Source organism: Pholcus phalangioides, unplaced genomic scaffold (genome assembly GCF_987345545.1).
Source record: "Pholcus phalangioides strain wild (caught in Gottingen) unplaced genomic scaffold, Ppha-v1.0 ptg000011l_1, whole genome shotgun sequence".
Taxonomy (NCBI): Eukaryota; Metazoa; Arthropoda; class Arachnida; order Araneae; family Pholcidae; genus Pholcus; species Pholcus phalangioides.
Window position 1 is genome coordinate 53,735,382 of NW_028301604.1, and position 17,614 is coordinate 53,752,995.

Below are 17,614 nucleotides of genomic sequence, written 5' to 3' on the forward strand. Positions count from 1 at the left end.
ATAAAGGAAGAGCGTTAGCGCTACCTGCCGGCAACTGCCGGATACACCCATTCTTCGGGAACGCTTCGATATATCTCTGAGATGGGAAGCGGGGTGTGTTCGGTCCTTCAATGTTCAATATTCAATGTGCATTCTTCAACAATGATAGAAAAGTAAGCTGGCAAACAATAAATCACATTTTTATACTATTCAAATCTATATAAATCATAGAAATTACAGTGTGACCCCTGAAGTGCAACATCCCATATTATTTTTAAATGTTAACAATTCTGTAATCAATGAGCTATCTGGATATTATGCCTAGATGAACTTGAGGTGGGGGGGAAAAGTGTCGTTCTCCGGCACTTTTGCTCCGTGCGCTTGCCCGGTATGTAAGAGGCTCTGGGTTCGACTCCCGGTGGAGATAGCGACACTTTTTTTCTCAAGTTCACCTCGGTATAATACTCAGATAGCCTATTGATTTCGTGTATCTTGGCCGAGCAAAAATCATCATCAATCTCGTGGCAATTTTTTTTGTCATGCAATAACGTTTAGGTTACCCCTCATTTGCTTAATATAATAACCCCTTAAAATTTTTCTCCTCCAGATATTTAAATGCTCGTCAATTGAAGGTTTAAAACAATAAATTTCTTTTAAGCTTATTACAAGAATATTTTTACCTGCTATGGAAATACACGCTGAGCCAATGCCTTGTACACTCCTTGCCAGAAATAGTATCTCGTAGCTCGTCCCCAGAGAAAACACTGTTTGATAGAAATATTCATTCAAATCACTTTCGCCTGCTAAATAAATACAGTAAAACCCCGATTTTACTTTTTCAGCATTGTAATTTTCAAACGTACGTTCAAACATAATTTCCTCGAGTCCCTTTAAGACCGAAACTGGGGGAGCAAGCAGTCTTGGAGAGTGGTCTTGATATTTTAAGATAATATATGGTAGGTGATATACTGTATATATATATATATAAAGTAATATCGGTGTGGTTATGTATATATATACGTGATTGATCTCATCTTCCTACCACCTCCCTGGAGCGCGAGTCCAATTCTCACTAAAACAAAATATATTTCTAGCTACGGTCTTGTATCCCTTTACTTTGCTTATATGTGGTTTCTTGCAGCTTACACATTGTACATTCTTATTTTGTGTGTTTTTTGAAGTAAAGTTATTTCCAATGTTTATTCAGGAATATTTTTCTTTCTTTAACAAAAAATACATATTTCAACACATTATTTTCTTTACCTCTCAATATCTCTTGAAAAACTGAAAAAATTACATGAAGTACCATAAGTCGAGTCAACACAATGTAATGGTAAGAGGATGACATTAAGGGACAGATGACTTGCATGGATGCAAACGGAGAAAACTTTTTCTTTTTTGCTTTCCCCTTTTAAAATTGATTGTGTCCTGATGATGTGGTAGGTCATGATAAATGAGAAGTGAAAAATTTTGTTCGTGTTAATTGCTTTGCGAATTAATCAGACAGGACTCAAAACGGTGATTAAGCTTGAGAACGTTGCATTTGCAGAAAGGCTCATCGAAGTATCAAGAATATTCCTGCATACAATGTAAGAATTTATGAAAATACTTGAAATTGCCACATCTGCACTGAACACTATATTGAAATTGTAAAATGTCATAAATAACGACAGTATAATTTAGGATCATGCTTTCGTTGAAAGATTTCTAAAATAAGGGATTGGTAAATAAAGCATTGCCTCAATTGGATTCTTTTGAAACTGGTAATAAGCAAGATAAGTGGAAAGAAAAAACACATATTGGAGACATATTGCATCCGATATGATCGTCTTCGAAGTCATGTTTCTCAGGCTGTATTTTCAATCTTTTAAGAAGCGGGGCTTCCTAAAACGTCATATGAAGGTGTGTCAAAAAGCAGGTAGAGAATCGAAATTATTCCTCGGAAGATCCACAAATTCATTCATTTCGGAATTTAATTTCAATGAGCTTATACAAGGTGTGAGAATAATTAATTCACTTTAGAGGAGCAACAATGGCTGCTTTGATGGAATGTTCATGATAAGAATGGCGAAGATTATGTGCAGAGAAATTTCAGAAACCAAACGTTTTCTGATGAACTGCTACCAATACAGACTTTAAATCTTGGAATTTTTTAAAGTCAAATGAATGTAAACATTTAATTGTTCCATTAATTAAATTTTTTCCTTTAGGTTTTTTTAGTTAGTATAGTTTTAAATTTAAATTTTATAACCTTAAACTGAACTTATTACCTACAAACTATAAATTTTGCTTTTCTTCCAAATAAAGTTTTCCCCTCACCCACGATTTTACGTTTTTCCGCTTCACCCTCTCTTTTCACTTTTACGCTTATCCAGTAAGAAACGCAAAATCGGGTTCTATTGTATAATAATAATGAAGCTCTACAATCTTTTTATACTTCTAAACCGTTATTTAGAAATCTTGAGCATGCATATTTTTCAAAGTAGAGAATTTTCTAACATATTTCAATTGGGCATATTCAACGTTTTAAATGCATGCAGCTACTGCATAAGCTTAAAACTATTTTGACTTAAAAAAAGACTTAAAAATACGAACATCTATGAAATTACCCTGGCTGCAACACCTCAGAGAAAAATCGAAAAAACTAGTAGGATGACTTGAAACCTTATATAAGATGTGTAATACATTTCGTTGTTAGTGAAACAAAAAATAAAAGCAATTTAAAAATTTCAAGACAACTATTATATTTTCAAAATTAGAATATCTATCAAATTGGCAAATAAGATGGGTCAGATGGATACATAAAAAATATCTTTAACGTAGATTGGACCCAATACAACATTTATAGCAATGTTGCATGCTGTTAATGATGGCGTGTAATGAGTACAGTAGGAAGAAAAAGACATTGTTCGATTTATCAGTATTTTTTCTGGTTCTTCAATTTATGGATTTTATTTATTAATTTCAAGCACATGCGTACACAATATTTATGCATTTTTTTAACCAATAAGTTATTGAGAAATAAGTGTGTAGTGAAAGCGCAAAATGACAAAAAAAATTTAAAACGTTACTCAGCCGCTAAAATTATAACTTCGTATATCTTATATACGGATTCTCAGCCTTTGGAAGTCTGCGGCCCGGTTGATTGCTTTTGTGCGAGTGGAATGCCCGGTCATACACTCGCCTAATGGGGGTAAAAATGAATCGGTGAACCATTCACGGAACGGAACGATTTGACTGATGTCAGAGCCCGGCGGTTGAGAAACACTGGTATATAGTGTGGCCACGGAAAGATAACCTCTGACCTTGTATGACCTTTCATCACGAAAAGAGAATATTCATTCTTCAGTAGGGAGGAATGGGGGATAAAAGAACTCCAGCAGCAAACCTGGAGAATGTTTATTGTCTGCTTTCTCCCTTTTGTCCATACTGAAGAATGAACGCTCTGTTTTCTTCTAAAGGTCATACAAGCTCATAGGCCATCTTTCCGTAGTCACACTATATATGAGACGTTAAAAAATATGCATCAGTAGTTGATGAATAATGGTTATAATTAAGGTTATAATGGTTATAAAATGGTTATAAATAAGTCAAAAAAGGTGCAGTTGAATACTCACAGATAGATGAAGCGAGTAGTATGAGGGATCCTAAGAAAAGAGGAGTCGTATACCCAATTCTGTGATAATAAATAATAAGTAATAATACATAAATATAATAAATAATACATTAAGTGAAAATAATACCGCAACTTTGCATTACATAAGAAATGAATTCGTTCGTTTATCTACCTACAGGGTGATTAAGAACTCATAGGCAAAACTTTAAGGAGTGATGGGGAGACAATTTCGCATAGATACTTTCTTTCTTTCAAACCGAGCACAACTCCGGTCTACCGCAATGGGCAATTTACTACCGAATGGGTCGTGTCGGAAGTGTGCATGTGTACCTAACAGTCTGAGGACGTATCTAGAGTTGTGCGTGAATTATAGCGCTGCCATCATATAGACCATGTGTTTTCAACTGGGGTTCCATAACAGCTTCTTTGGGGTCTCGCATGCTCAAACGCTACGGAACCCAGAGAGCGTTCTAAGAAGAAAACTTTCTTGTTATTGATTCTCCCAAAGCTGTTTTTTATTTTGAATTTTAACGAGATAGTGTTCAAAATTTTTTTTTATATCAAAAAAAATCAGACCACTTGGTTGACTAAGTATCTTGGAAATAATAACATCACATTTTTTTCACATCGAATTTTCGAGCCAGAAGTTTCAGAATTTCATGAATGTCATTTTCCGTTTCATCAGGAAATTATAAGTCGTAAAAACGTGTTTTTGGAAATTTTTTTATCCAGTAGAAGTGAGGATTCCTCGGAACACCCTTATAACTATCAAGGCTTCCGGGAAAGTCTTACATTGGAAATCCGTGACATAGAGACATTGGTGCAATAGCTCAAACGTCTTTCGATCTGGAACTCGTTTTGGCGGGTAATATTCAAGGTACAGTTTTTAGGCTTCCGGAGCAAGCGCTTTATGCGTTCAATGACAACGCCGTGTAGTGGTTCAGCACTTGCGTTACGACCATGCATTGTGTGGGAAAAAAACACCTGTTTATAGATGTGTTCTATCATTCTTTAATATTTGGCCCATGAGTTCTGAATCACCCTGTATAATTTGACGTAATTGAAATGATATTCTTTAAAAAAATAATTTAAAAAGCCAACCAAAAAATTCATTACCCATTGCAGCTCAAAACAACTGTTAATATATCAAGGAAACAGATATATATTTTCTGCATAATTAGTCTCTCTAAGAAAGGCTACTGATTCCTCTACTTCAGCGTTGCACGCCACAGTACCCAAAATAAGGAAGGCAAGGTCGTGCCTCCAGTGGCGTAGATGGTAGCATTTTTGCCCGGTTTGCAAGAGGGCGTGGATTTGAGTCCCGATGGAGACCAGATGTCTGTTCTTTCTGAGTTCACCTCGGCATAATATCCAGAAAATATCTGTTTCCTTGATATATTAGGCTGAAAAAAAGGCATCTATCTATCTATCAATTGTTAATATAATAAAAATTCCCAGGACACCACGCGCTGTGGCCTTTTTTGAATTTTTCCTGCCAAAAATTCCTATTTCAACGTTATTTTATACTTATCCGTGAATTTTAGTGGCCATATTCTGCAGAACTTGCATATTTTTAGCATTGGGAATTTTTTTCAAAAGAATTGTTTTTTGTACAATCTTCAACTTTCAGCACTAATTCCTATCAGAAAGCCTTCGCATATTTAAGCACAAAAAAAACGTAAGTGCCCAGAGAAGAAAACTTGGTGTTATGAAACATGGAAGTAATAAAAAATTTCTTTCTCTGCGATACATAGCTTTCAGATATCCAAGCAATCAAAAACCGTTGAACTCATATTGTAAAGTATTATAAGAGTTCTAATTATAACAAACAGAATTACAATCACAAATTATTTACTAATGCATGAACTTTGTTTAGCCGGATGGTGTCAGGCATTAGAGTGGATTCATATCTACAGACACTAACCGTGTCGTGTCAGACACAGCATACATTCTTTAATATAAAAATAACTATCTACGCACGATCCGATAGATATGATTACGTTCATTGGTTTCAATGTTAAGTGTGAGTGACACGGTGAGTGTCTGCAGATGTGAATCCACCCTTAATGTTTTGTTTCAGACAGTTGCTGCACCATGTATAAAAAAACTTGGGAATGAATAATATATATATTGTTGTTGTTGTTTTCTTTTTTGTTTCTCCACGTGCTATACATAACATACCTTTTTTTCGTCTTGCTCACTCATTACATAGTATTGTAGACCGCAGGGCTCTAAATTTGATGCCCCCATTATTTTGCATTTTTACACCATGAATTCGCTGAAAACAACCACGGCAACTTATTTAAGATGACGCACAAATCATTTCCGAAATCAAACAGATCTTCTAACATTTTGATACAGACCAAATCGAATATAAAGCTTATCGTTTGAAAATTCTGCGAAATATGCGGTTATTATGAAAATATATATTAAGAGCTCTTTCACGCTACCGTAGTAGTAATGAAAACATGTTGCATTCTAGTAGTGTCAATGCTCAATATATAAGCCCTAGAATTCAAAACGAAATCATTGATGTTTGCAATAATTTAATTTTGAAAAAGTTGGCAAACGAAGTAAATGAATCCAACTGCTTTTGCATTATTGCGGATGAGACAACCGACATAGTAATTATCTTTTTGTATTCCTCCCGTCGATGCAGTAACTCTCCCCACCAAAGAGAATTTTTTAAAATTCGCACCTATACATGTATATGACAAGCAAAGGAAAAGAGCAACTGTCATCATAGATAAGTTGAAATCTTTGAAAGTGGATGTAGGAAGTTATGATGGTGCTTCTTCAATGAGTGGGAAGATAAATGGTCTCCAAGAGAAATTATCCTATCAGCTCTTTACGTTCACTGTTCAACCCATAGTTTAAATTTGGCCGTATAAAGTGCATGTGAGATTTCAACGATAAGAAATTGTATGGACACAATTGCACGCCTATGTGACCCTATTTAAATATAAAAATACATTTTTATAAATAATTCCACATAAAAACGTTACAGATCTGATACAATTATTATTCTGCAATGTCTGCCAGCATTATTTTACGTCTTAGATAATTATGTATTTAGCATTGGAATAAATCACTCCGGATTTGAGCGATCAGAAACGTTTATTTTTGGCCCGATACTATCAATTTAACTTGGCTAAAATAATGCGGTCATTACCAAGTATTATTGAGTAGGCTGAGTAAGTACAGCCTATTTCTTATTCAAGTTCCGGACCCTTAATATGTTAGTTTTCAGTTCTTTTTCTTTTTTTCATTAATATACCTTTTTTTGTGCTTATTTTAAGCATTTTTAGTGCCTTTTTGCCTGCCTATTTTGACTATTTTCATCGCTTAAACTTCCGGTCTCTACTAATGATTAAAACAGGGCCGCAACTAGAAAAAAACAGGGATGGGGGAAAGGTCTGATGCACCGTGTGCTGGATCAACAAGGGTGCCATGTTTACTCTTTATTCGTTCAGAATTGCATGGGGGAGGGGATGCCAAAATGGATACTTGACCAAGACAAACTCAGTTTTGGTTTCTAGTCGATACCTTGGATAGAAATATCTCTTTCATATTTCTGATAAAAGAAATAACATCATAACGTATCGATTTGAATATTCAAACATTCAAATACACTCTTTGGTTCTATTGCTCGGGTGGGGCTGGTGCCCAGGGCCGGACCATGTTGGTCAAATTAATCAAACTGTAATTCACTTTCACGCTCAATAGCCTGCTCAAAGAGCCTATTTTTGTCTGACCTGTTTACAGGTTTAAATTTTCGTACGCTGTTCTGAGAAAGTATCTACGTGAAAACAAGTATATTACATGAAAATAATTACCATTGAGAACATTTTGTATGAATTTTACGATTCACATTTTTAAAATATTTTTATACGTTTGGCTTGTAACGAAAAAACATGGCTTTTTGATGATTCCGACCAGGCCCGAAACTAGAGCCTTTGTCAGCCAGGGCAAGCACGTATTTCGGCACCCCGTGTAATGTAGAAGGAGCAGTTTAAGGGTGAATTCGGAGTCCTTTCTCCCCCAGTGCCCGGGTCACCAGACCCGCCTGCTCCCTCGTAATTTTGACCCTGATTCCGGCAATTGAATTATTGGAAATTTTTATTTAAAATATAATTTCTGATCATTACGCATCGCTTTTGATCCAATCTACCAACGCGATCCTGAAGTAAAAAAAAATGAGTCTAATAAAGTGTTTTTGTTCATTTTGTTCACAACTCGAAAAGTTCGTAAGTTGTAGAACAGCTATAATAATTTTTTGCAGGGGTCGCAAAAATCGCAAGCCCTGACCCGATGATACAGTACGTCCAAACATCGTAATCCGACCCTGAGAACCTTTTTTCTCCAATAGGTATTAGATTGTTATTGAGAAACAACTGTGGGTCATCGTGTAGGTCTCGACGCCGGCAAAAGTGCATAGCAACAGTCTTGTCAGCGGAGAAAGAAAAGCCGTTATTATGAGCCCACTTGCTGATCTTGTTGAGTGTGGTTTGCAATTGTCTCTCGGCTGACCTCATATTCACTGATTGGTAAGATATCAACAGATCATCCACGTAGAGTGCGCCAGTGACAGACAACGGGAGTTGATTTAACACCCCGTTGAGTCTTAAAATAAAAAGTGTTACACTTAAAATGCTACCTTGAGGTACACCTTGTTCTTGAATTTGGGGAGCTGATAATGTGCTTCCGATCCGTACCTGGAAAATGCGGCGAGCAAGAAAGTTCTTAATGAAAATGGGCAGGTTGCCCCGCAAGCCGCTATTATAGAGGTCGGTAAGAATTCCGTGCCTCCAAGTACGGTCGTAGGCCTTTTCTATGTCGAAAAATATGGCTATCATATGCTCCCTCTTCACAAATGCTTGTCTTATTGATGTCTCAAGGCGTAAGAGATTGCACGTTGTGGACCTGAACTGTCTAAAGCCGCTTTGATGTTGGGACCTCAAGGTAGTGCATAAGGCGATAGTTGACCATGCGTTCCATGAGCTTACATAGACAACTGGTCAAAGCAATAGGTCTGTAACTATTAGGTTGCTGAGGATTTTTGCCAGGCTTCGGGAATGCAAGAACAATGGCTGCTCGCCAGGTGTCAGGAAATGAATGACTGACCCAGATCCGATTAAATAATATGAGTAAATGTGACAGTGATTCTGGTGAGAGATGCCGAATCATGGAATAATGAATGGCATCGGGCCCTACAGCTGAGTCAGGACTTCGCTGCAAGGCCGTCGTCAGTTCATGAAGGGTGAACAATGAATTGTATCCCTCCGGTGTAAAAGGCCGGAAGGTGTACGATGTACGTTCGGCCGATGATTTAATGGGATGAAACGATGGGGGATAATTCGCATCATCACTGGAGACAGTGGCGAAATGGGCGGCGATGGTATCCGCAATATCCCTCACATCGCTAATGATGGTGCCATTGGTGTTTAAAATAGTGATCGGATGAGACTGATAATGACCATTGATTTTTCGGATCTGGTCCCAAATGACTTTAGATGAAGTAGATGAATTGATTCCCGTGGTAAACTTTTGCCAGGACTCGCGTTGAGCCTGGCGCCTGGTTCTTCTCGCTATCGCCTTTGCTTTTAAAAATGCCAACTTGTTGTCATGGGTAGGATACCGCCGGAACCTACTCCATGCTTTCTTTTGTGCTTTAATCGTAAGATTACATTCGTGGTTCCACCAAGGTTTAGGAAATTTAGGAAGTTTCGAGGAGACTTTGGGTATTGTTTCATTTGCTGTAGAGATGATACAACTGGTCACAAGGTCGACACAGTGATCGACGTCGGGTTGCGAAACCATATCCTCCGTGATTTCTGCCTTGACCGTGAAGTCTGCCCATCGGGTGGCCACAAGCTTCCACCGAGGAGGACCCTCAGGTATGCTATGGCTTCGATCAAGGCACTTAACCACTAGAGGAAAATGATTGCTCCCGTGGAGGTACGGATCGACCGACCAGGACCAGTTCGGCAAGAGTGAGGGTGAACATAAGGATAGATCTATTGCAGTGAAACTATTGTTTGGGACATGGAAATGAGTGAAACTGCCATCATTCATGATGGCAAGGTCCATGTCGTCTAACAGTCGTTCTATCATTTCCCCACGAGGGGTGTTGCTGTTAGAACCCCATATCATGTTATGTGCATTGAAGTCTCCAAGAAGAAAAAATGGTGGTGATAATTGATCAATCAGATCTTCTAGATCTCTCTGTAAGATGGTGTCATTTGGTGGCAAATAAATGGAACAGATGGTAATTCTTAGGCGTGTAGAGATTTCCACCGCGATGGCTTGCACGTTCGTGAGCAGCGTCAATACGAAAGAGGGAATGTCGCCTGATGTTCCATGTCTCCGAGGGCTTTGTAAAAGTTTCCTGGAGTGCCACGCAAACAGGATGATAACGATTGATCAAATCCTTGAGATCTTCATAATTGGATCTAAGACCACGAATGTTCCATTGAATTATGTTGGCCATAAATTAAGTAGAAGTAGACGGTTCAACGTCTTTGAATTTATTCCGGTGTAGTTTCGGGCGAGTACCACCAGTTTGTGACGGATTATCAAGATCCATGTCACCAATTGACTTGTCATCAATTAGTGATACATTCTGGAGGGTATTGCTCTCTGTATTGCTTTTCTTGAATATCCGGTCTTTAACTTTTTAGATTTATTTCCAGAATTAATCTTGGGTTTAGTACCAGTAGGTTTTTTGAATGTGTGCGCTGTTGCTTTTTCCGCTTCTTCTTCGGAGGTAGTGGACTCCCTCCGTAATCCAGCGGACAAAAGCAGCCACAACTATTGCACGGTTGGTTAGATGATGATGTTTGAGTTGATGTGTCAGCTATTGGTTCAGTCTGAGTTGTTACGGATGCTTTGGTGACATTGTTAGTCATATTAGCTGATGATGGATTTGTTACCATATTAGAGTATGTTCTAGTACCTATTGGAGCTTGGTTACAGGTTATACGACGGCGTGCTTCGATATATGAGATGTTATTGAGGACCTTGATCTTCTGGATCTCTTTTTCTTCATTCATTTCGGACACTTTCTGTCAAATGCGGGGTGGTCGCCACCGCAATTGACGCACTTGAATGGTGAATTAGTGCAGTTGTCCGAAATGTGGTCCTTCTCACCGCACTTTGCGCAGGTGGGTTGACTACGGCACGCTGTTCGTGAGTGACCGTATTTTTGGCAGTTGAAGCATCGAACGGGGTTAGGAATGTATGGCCGGATTTTGAGGTTATAATAACCTATTCTGATATCTTTCGGCAACATTGGTGAAGAGAACGTGAGAATTATACTACGTGTTGGAGCTGGATTGCCATCTTTGCGGCTCATGATATGTTTAGCTGATGTTACGCCTTGAGACGCCAGCTCTTGTGTTAGTTCTTCTTCATTCATGTTAATTAAGTTAGTATCTGAAATAACACCACGTGAATAATTCAACGTGGGATGAATTTTGACCGTTATTGGAATGTCTCCGAGAGATGTGAGCTTTTGAATGAGTTCGGCTTGTTTGGATGTGTTAGTTTCGATGAGAAGGTCTCCTGAACGAAGGGCCTTCACTGATTTTAAGGTACCAACTGTGCCATAGAGAACTTTATCTATTACAAATGGTGATACTTTGGCCAGCGGTTTTTCGGCATCTGAAGAGTGCAGAAAGAAAAATGAGACAGTTGATGAATTTGAAGCAGTTACATTGACATGTGTTTTGTTTGAAGCAGTTACATTGACATGTGTTTTGTTTGAAGCAGTTACATTGACATGTGTTTGGTTTGAAGCAGTTCTTTGACGTTTTGGTGCATTTTGATTTTTTCCCATATTTGAATGGGTATTGTTCCACTCCCACCCACCATGCCCACCATGGAGCCCTACGAGGGGACGCGCACACGTAACCGGTGAAGGTTAGTAGCAACGTCAGGTTAGGTGGGAGCTATACGCCACCAAAGCAGGCGAGCAGACGCGTTCAAGATCCAAGATCGTCGTGAAGCAGCACCATAAAACCTCAACGACGTCCGGCAGGCGCGGCCCCTCTACCTGCCCAGTAGTGTAACCCCTTCAGCCACCGAGGCGACCACAGCCGATTGACCTGGACGGGGCTAATCCAAGCCTCCCGTTTCGGCTGAATCCGAGGCCAAAGCTAGCGCATCAAGCTAACCAGGATCCCCATCTCCAGCCTTACGGGTCTCCACGCACGGCAAACACGCAGGTAGACAGCGTCCCAGACAGAGCATACGCTAGAAGCAACGCCTCGTCTGGGAGGACTCCTCCCCGCCTAAGCGGGGTCACAATGAGGGGTTGGACACAAGACACAAACATGTACAGGACAAAACAAGACGCAAGACAAGTACTGCAAGATGTGTAGAAAAAAAACATGTAATCTGGGCTATTGAACGTGAAGGATATGAGCACAAATAAGCGATGACAATGACGTGTGATAGATTTAGCATTACCCAGGGTGCACCACGAGGAGGCCTATCACATTACACCCCTTCACTGAAGGGATCTCTAAATGTGCTACGGATGGTTTAAGTGTTCTGGAACTGTTCCGCGGGTTACTTAAGTGATCTTTGAATGTGAAAGTGATCTTTGAGGCCTACTTCGGTGATCTGAAAATGTGCCATTTAAATGCTTTGGAATCGCACCACGGGTAATTTAAGCGATTTGTAAATGTGCTGCTTAGTTCATTTTTACAAAATTAGGTTTGAGGGGGCAAGCCAAATCAGATAACCTTCAGGGCCACATTTGGTCCGCGGATCAAGGGTTTACCATATATGGCTTAAAGGATGGGTCACAATGAATTTCTAAAGAGAAATTTCGAGTTCTTGCCCTTCAAATAGCATTGAAATTAACAGAAATCGATTATAATAACACATATAAAGGTATTTTCTTTCGAAATTTTAACTTTTTTTAATGTTTTTTTACATTAAAAAATATTTTTTTGTCTGGGGTGAGGCGCACGAGCCTCCTATGCCCCCCTCCCGCGTACGTTTCTGATCCCACCGATATGCGTTATTAGGTGGGGGCAGTGCTGACGAAGGGGGAGGGGGTCAGAGTTTTGCTGACTGCTGCTGACGGGGAGGGGGGTCAAAAATGGCTAAAAATTTACTGACGTAGCACTTGAACGGCCCCTTACCGGTGATTATGTATAATCTCCAGCTCGTATTTGTTGATATGATGAACCGCTAATGTAAATTTCTTAAATTTACCACACATTTTGCTCAAACTTCAGTCTAGGATGATGGATTCGATTGGTGATGTTGATTATGTTTAAAAATGTTGATAAATGTGAAGATAGCTAACATTAAAAAATACTGGTAATAATTTATACGTCTTCATTATTTATTGCATTTATTTTCATTTAATTTACTTTTATATGGCAAAATATGTGTAGTGCACCAATCACGTACGGGAGGAACTGATAGGTGGTTGAATTTAAGTGATATTTCCCCAATGATGTCTTCCGTATTTATCATACTTACCAACTTCATTCGTGCATTATGAAGATAGCATGATCACCGGCTGAAGAAAAAACGTAATGAAAATTTATCGAACTTACCAGGATGATTGGTGATTATATGCATGATAACAGGCAATTACGGATAATCACCGATCTATCCCGTTTATCGTAACATAATATAGATTGCCAATACTCTCTTTATCATCCAAATTTCACTCAATATTACATTGATATTCATATCAATCATCAGAGTGTCACACTTTGATTCAGGGCCGGAAGTAGAGGGGGGCAAGGGGGGCAACTGGCCCTGGGAGGCAAAATTTACAGGGTGACAGATTTAGATGGGAACAAGGAACACCGTTATAGAATTATCTAATTATAAATTTGTGGGAGTGGCAAAATAATTTTTGCCCGAGGCGACAAAAATCCTAGTACGGCTTTGACGTACATAAAATAATGTCTTTATCATTCGGAACTTACCTGTTGGTCATCGTTCCAACCAATGGATTGGCCACTAGCTGTACCATGGCTTTTGAAGCAAATAGCAAACCAACTTTTCCTTCTAATTCTGGTAGTGTCTTTCTAGAAGAAAATGGGAACCATGGCCAATTAAAATTACCATGGCATTTCTCGAATGGTGATTGTAATGCTGAGATATTCAGTTCTGGAAGGTTTTGTATACCGTCATTTCTTCCCTCGCTATTATTATATTCCAAATATCTTTCATTGCTATCTTCATTCCTCTGCAGAATATCTGGTACTATAGGTACTAAAAAATATTTTCAAAGATCAGAATTACATATATATATAGCTTATATTTATAGATGTATATATGACCTACTGGCTAAAAATCTACTAATAGTGTAACAAAATGCCAGAGCATTTATGTACTGTATGATAAAAATTTCTGGTTGTTTTTGTTGTGTCTTAATTTTCCCGTTTAATAAAGAAAGTATAATCATACCATAAACTAAACTTTATTTCAACCCATTTTAGACGTAGGTGATATTAGGAACATATAGTGGGCGATATTGGGAACATTTTTTTAATAGGAAATATTCAGAGGTCACAAAAAAAATTTTTTTGGGGTGTGTTAAAATTATCTGTTATAAATAGAGTTGTAATTCAGTTTATTTTTAGCTAAAAGTCTAGAATACAACAATTTTTACACAAATTGCACATGAATTATTCCTCTAATGGCTTAAGTGGGCGATATTTGGGGCCCCTACCCTATATATAGATTTAACTCCCATATCAATAACTAATCACCTCAACGTTTTTTACTGGAAATTTTTACATGAAATATCCATTCACTATATGAAAAAACATGATTACCGATTATTGTGAGCAACATATTATCCAAGAATATGGAAAAGTAAACAACGAATATCAGAAATCTTCCAGATTGTTGTAGTCTCCATTGTTGACGTTGCAGCCATAAAATTGTCTCCATTCTTGTTGGTATCTTGATTTTTCTTTGAAACATATATAATATACGATGTTACCAAAACCACAATATTTTTCATCTTTGTTTCATAAGTCAACGTATACATATAAAACTTTTGAAACAACTCATAGAAACACTTTCTAAGTAATTAGATTTTTTATAAGTTATATTATTATTGTTTTGGATGGCTATATTGTATATAAAGTGTAGGTGTTGTTTTTCTTCTTTTTTTCTCGGCTGGTGAAGGGGAATTATCTCACCGATCATGAGAACGGAAGTTTGCCCACATGGACCCCTCGGACATTCATTTAGAAAATTGAGAGCTTGGGGAGAGGGGGTAAGCATGATTCTTCAGAAAAAAATTAAGAAACGAAATACATGTAAGAGCAAAGGGGCGGCAAAATTAGTAGTGCCTAGAGCGGCGACATCCTGAAGTCCATCTCTGTTAAGAGGAGGCCCGGGACAACTGCCCTTATAAGTATGCCTACTTTTGCGGAATGCGGAATGCGAGAATTTGTTACGCCGAGTCCTGCCCTCAGGGCGATTACAGCGGCTTACAAAAGGCCACGCCTAGTTTTCTGACATGTCACGCACAATTATTTTTAATTGGTCATTTGTTTTGGCGCAGTTTGACCTAATTGTTCCTTGCACCACAAAAATCCAATCCAATAAATACGTTCATGCAATAAATACCAACAAAGTTCATGCAGGCTAGAAAAGTAGTCCAAATCTTTATTGTGAAAAGGTAAAGTAAAAATTTATTAATACTTCAGCGCGATAAAAATCAATTGCAGTGAAAAGGAAATGAAAAATCTTCATTGCAACATGCAGAAATCGATATGAAAAAATGTGACTCGATGAATAATCAATAGGAAATATTGATTATTCATACCAGTAATTATTTTGAATATGTCAATTCATAAAATGACTAGTTTGATTGAAAATTTCTGATGGAATCGTTGTTATTATTTTACTGTTTTTATACAAGTCACCTTCGTCAAGCTGCCATTTTTGCAATCTTCGTTGAAGTGTTTTTACACATGACTGTTACGATGAAATTTTAAAATAACTCAAAGAATATTGCCCCGCTTCATTGATCAACATGTAATCTGATTAAAACGACAGCGTATGAAACGATCGCGTAGTAAACACAACGCATTGTATACACCTTCCCTCAAAAAATTTGACTTGATAGCGAAAGAGAACGAATTACCGCATTTTGACAAAAAACTGTTGATTTGGTTAAAAAACTTTTCAAGTAGATCTCATTTGGCTAACACTTCACAAATCTGGTGATAAATTTTCCAATATAGTGGATGAAACTAACGCGTAATTACACATAAGTTACACGTAACAACAAAGTTATACTATCACACTGCATTTAGAGAAAAAGTGCCAATCGTGAAAGAAGAAGGCCGAACTTGGCTTCAAATGGGGAATATTTCAGTTTATTTTCAAGCAGTAGCAACCCGCTGCTGGCGGAAAAATTTAATTTCGTTGGGTGTTTGGCACGTAACTGACCGCTAGAAAAATGACATCACAAAAATTCAAAACGCTATAACTCATTAAATATTCGTCCGATCCCTAAACGGAAAACACTTTTCCGTATTAGTTTTTCACAAGGAATCGCGTGTGTAATTATTGGGTGGTCGATAGTTACTCTACCCTGTATATATATATCCCAACCAAACAGTGAGATAATTTTTTACATAAATTTGTCTGGGTAATAATTTCTATAAAAGACAGTTTCGCGGAGAAAATCTTAGAAATTTCTCACTTCTGATATTTGTTTCCAAGACTCCCATTTCTTTAAACAAGGCATATTGGAGAGATGGTATTTTTTTCGGCCTGAAATATACTGAGAAATTGAATTTGCTGGATGTTATGCCGAAACTGATATTTGGAAAGAATAGTGATATGGAAAGTAGATTAAAAAAATATTATATTATAGATATAGAAAAGAATGGTGAATAGTTCCCGGAGGAGGCAAATAACTATTCTTTCCAAATATCAGTTTCGGCATAACATCCAGAAAATTCAATTTCTCAAGGCATATTGGCTTTGCCAGTATACAGGGTGTCCCATAAGTCCTAATGTGGTTTTTATTTTACCAACCGTTCGTCGTAGAGGTATGGTTCTAATTAAAAAAAAATGCTCAAAATGTGTTCAAAAATCAACCTAATTGAGATTGAAAATACAGTGTGTCATAAAATAAAAAAAATCTAAATTTTTATATGGACACCCCCGTCGTAAAACGGGTGTTGTTGCCCTGTCTCTGCTGAGGCTAAGAAAATAAATTTTTCGTTTCCGAGTGGAATATTTGCTGAGATATTTGAATTCAAATATTTGAGAATTCAAAAGTTGGGGGAAAAAACAACATAAATGAGAGAACGTGCAAGTACACCAAATGTTTTCATACAGAGCATGATTTGCGTAGTTTGTGCATAGCGGATCGTAAATAGACACGTCATTTCATACTTGTACACAGGGTGTCCTGTAAGTCCTAATGTGGCTTATTTTTCAATTCAAATATCTCATCGAATTTTGAACTTGGAAACGTGGAGGTTTTTTTTTCCTCAGGAGAGACAGGGTAACATCTTTCTAATTGGAAGATAGAAAACAGGGATCCCATATAAAAATTTAGATTTTTATTTTGTGACACACTGTATTTTCACGCTCAAAACCGGTACAGGGTGATTTTAGAACACATTTTGAGCATTTTTTTAAATTGAAGTCATCACTCTGCAACAAACAGTTGATGCGATAAAGACCGCATTAGAGCTTGCAGGACACCCTGTATGCCGGTACAGTTGGGATTCAATAAATTCATCAAATGTGAAGATGAACTGTCATATTGAACAATGATGACATGATGAAAAAATAAATAAATAAATCATTTTCAAAAGTGAACGTACGTTTCCGTTACATATATGCAGTTAAAAAATAAATAACAAAATACTTTAAGTGTGCAGCAAACTATGGACATATTTTTTATGAAGATCTTCGTTTCGTCTTGTTCCTTTTTTTCCAAACTGATGTATGTATCATTGTTATTGTTTTTTTATCGTGTTGTTTACGCCTGACTATGATCGTATT